This window comes from Carassius gibelio, chromosome A22 (genome assembly GCF_023724105.1).
Source record: "Carassius gibelio isolate Cgi1373 ecotype wild population from Czech Republic chromosome A22, carGib1.2-hapl.c, whole genome shotgun sequence".
In the NCBI taxonomy this organism is placed as follows: domain Eukaryota; kingdom Metazoa; phylum Chordata; class Actinopteri; order Cypriniformes; family Cyprinidae; genus Carassius; species Carassius gibelio.
In genome coordinates, this window is record NC_068392.1 from 11,961,178 (window position 1) to 11,964,690 (window position 3,513).

At 52.0% G+C, this 3,513-nt stretch overlaps 1 long non-coding RNA gene across 1 annotated transcript; it reads right to left on the reverse strand.

The window, feature by feature from the left end:
• Positions 1-1,091: 1,091 nt before the first annotated feature.
• On the reverse strand, positions 1,092-2,389 carry LOC127943095 (uncharacterized). The gene is made up of 2 exons (XR_008149543.1): positions 2,131-2,389; positions 1,092-2,031 (listed from the first exon to the last, which is right to left on the reverse strand). It is a non-coding gene; the product is annotated as an uncharacterized LOC127943095 (long non-coding RNA).
• Positions 2,390-3,513: the final 1,124 nt, after the last annotated feature.

Genomic DNA, 3,513 nt, shown 5'->3' on the forward strand with positions numbered 1-3,513 from the left:
ACATAAGAAATGACAGAGTGAAGTCCTAGCCCTCCACCACTTGATGGCAGTGTGCTTCCATGACTGCGTCAATGTCTAATTTAGCCTCTTTGCCAATGTGGGTGACCTGTGATTTTTTTTACATATCTGCATGAACCCCCTCATCCGCCCTTTAAAGGGTCATCAGCCCCATTATCCCATCTCAAGGCCTGTGATTATTAGTGCAGTAGGACTGGGCTTAAACCGGCTTCTTAAGGAAATACATATTATATATATTCCTTGCTCTCTCTTTTCCTGAAGGTTACAGCACGGTGAGGCAAGTTCGCAAGATCTTCTTTTTGATTGACAGCTTCCTAACAAGGACAGCCTAAAGCGACGGAGTAGCGCCCTGAAGCCCCTCTTCTCTCCCATGATGCACCAGAGGGCACAGGGCTGTGTGTGATGTGCTTGTCTTTATCCGGTTCCACCTGCACACACACAGTCAGAGGGCTATATATGTGTGACACTACAAATATGAACTTTCACTGTTTCTCATCAGGGAGGATGTGATGACAAAGAGCCATTAAAACACCTTCCCCTGTCCTCTGACTGGCTGCATGCCATGAAACCGATAAAAACTCGCTCCGACCTGTCAAAGTGTCATTCTGTATACAGACCTGCTTACACATTTTAACATCGGTAAATTACACTTCATGTACACAAATAGGCAGGTGGTAAATACCAACAGCTGATAAAGGAAAATGTGTTGAGTTGATGACGGGATTGGGGAAAAACTACCGCTACAGCTTTTGAACGTCTAGTATTGTGTTGCAAAGATGCTATAGTGTTCATATTTAAATAGATAGATAGATAGATAGCACTGACATTGTGTAGCTACTGGTTCCCAAGGGGTTGAGTATCTCATCAGCACGAGTGTCGAGTCTTGTGTATCTCTAAAATGAGTTGAGTTTTCTAAAGAGGTAGCCATGGCACAGTTTTGAGGGCCAAGAAATGTCCAATCAGCTGGAGAGTTCCTCGGTACAACATGAACACATCTGTAGCGTACGGTGACAGATCCACAAGTGATGAATTGTCAGGTATTGGTAAGGGAGGAACTCAGGTGCAGACAGGGATTCTCAAACAAAGGGTTTATTACAAAAAGGGGAAACAAAAACCCACGAGGGGGAAAACACGGAGCAAGGTAAAGACTAAATAACTAAAACAGGACTGGACTGACAAGATAAACAAGGACTCTAAATACTAACTATAAACAAACACTCACGGTAATACAAACACTTCTTAAGGAACAATCACAGAGTGGAACAATCACAATCACAGGTACAATGAACCGACGCAAGACAGAGCACACTAGGAGATCTAAATAGGGGTACTAATCAAGACGCGACAGGTGTTACAGATAGGACAATCAAGACACGACTAGGTTAACAAGGGGGGCGGGGCAAGGGAACGAGACAACACAAGCACATGGCCCAAAGACAAGGCCATGCGCTTGTACACAAAACATGGGTCTGTCATGATCCTGCCTCAAGACTAGGAAAAATCAAGGACACGAGGGCAGAATCATGACAGAACCCCTCCCTTAAGGAGCGGCTTCCAGACGCTCCTCAAGGGAACATCAAACACGGGACACGACTGACATGACAGACTGGGACACAGACACAAACCAACAGGACATGACAAATAATAACAATGGCAAACATGAATACACAACAGCAGGGTTGGGGTGACAAATAAAAAAAAACAAACAGGGAAGGGGAGGGGGTGGGACCACAAAGTTCATGGGGGACAGACCAGGGCGGGTGGGAGGGGTAGGAATCTTAGGAGGACAGGACAAAGGCTGACGACGGGGGGTACGGGCAGGTCTGGGTGGTGAGGGGCGGGGAGGGGTCTCGGGACAACTGACAGGGGACATGATAGGAGCAGACAAGGGACGCGGGGCAAGACTTACGGGACGCGGGGAAACGACAGCTGGACACGGGGGGACAACATCTACTGGACATGGGACGACAACATCTACTGGACACGGGACATCTACGGGACACGGGGCAACATCTACTGGACACGGGGGGACAACAGGACACGGGACATCTACGGGACACGGGGCCACATCAACAGGATACATGACTTCATCAGCAGGACACGGGGCAACACTCACGGGACACGGGGAGACGACATCTACGGGACACGGGGAGACGACATCAGGACACTCGGGATTTCTGGGGACAGGGTCTGAGGACAAGACAGGACTGACGGGGACTTCTAGGATACGGACAAGACTAGACAAATAATCAGAAAAGGCTTTAGCCGCTAAGACAATTGGCATCTCCTTACGAGATGAGATACACTGAACTAAAGTCTTTGCTGCAGAGTCGGCCGCGGCACTCTCCTGCGCTCTCACGACTGCCGACTTGCATACAGCTCTCTTCTTTGCCGGCTCGGGCACGCCAGCGCTCACCGCTGCTGGCTCGGACACGCTCACCGCTGCTGGCTCGGGCACGCCAGCGCTCACCGCTGCTGGCACGGGCACGCCAGCGCTCACCGCTGCTGGCACGGGCACGCCAGTGCTCACCGCTGCTGGGTCGGGCACGCCAGCGCTCTCCGCTGCTGGCACGGGCACGCCCACCGCTGCTGGCACGGGCACGCCAGCGCTCTCCGCTGCTGGCACGGGCACGCCAGCGCTCTCCGCTGCTGGCACTGGAGGAGACAGGGTCACAGGACCGGCAGGCCCCCTCTTCCTCCTCTTCCTCCTTGGGCGCGGTGCAGAGGCCACAGCTGGGTCAGAGGCGGGTTGGGGGAGTTTGGTCTCGGGCAGGGCAGTCTCGGACGCCGAAGACTCAGAAGTTGACTCCCATGAAAACCGTCTCCCTCGTTTCATGGGGAGACTGCTGGCTGAGGAGGGCACCTCAGGACTCTGGGAGGGGCTTGCCTGACCCCCCAGGGTTGCCACGGCCAGGACACGACCCTCCGGGATCGCCGGCAGCTGGGTAGGTGGGGACCTCTGGGGCTCCTCCTCTCGCCCGCTCACTCCGGAACGACCTCCCCTGGTCCCCCGGAACACCACAAGGCGAGAGCCCTCAAAACAATCTCGCTGGCTGGCTGATGCCATCCAGCATTGCCTCCTGTCTGCTGAGTTCCTTGGTGGTCGGTTCATTCTGTCAGGTATTGGTAAGGGAGGAACTCAGGTGCAGACAGGGATTCTCAAACAAAGGGTTTATTACAAAAAGGGGAAACAAAAACCCACGAGGGGGAAAACACGGAGCAAGGTAAAGACTAAATAACTAAAACAGGACTGGACTGACAAGATAAACAAGGACTCTAAATACTAACTATAAACAAACACTCACGGTAATACAAACACTTCTTAAGGAACAATCACAGAGTGGAACAATCACAATCACAGGTACAATGAACCGACGCAAGACAGAGCACACTAGGAGATCTAAATAGGGGTACTAATCAAGACGCGACAGGTGTTACAGATAGGACAATCAAGACACGACTAGGTTAACAAGGGGGGCGGGGCAAGGGAACGAG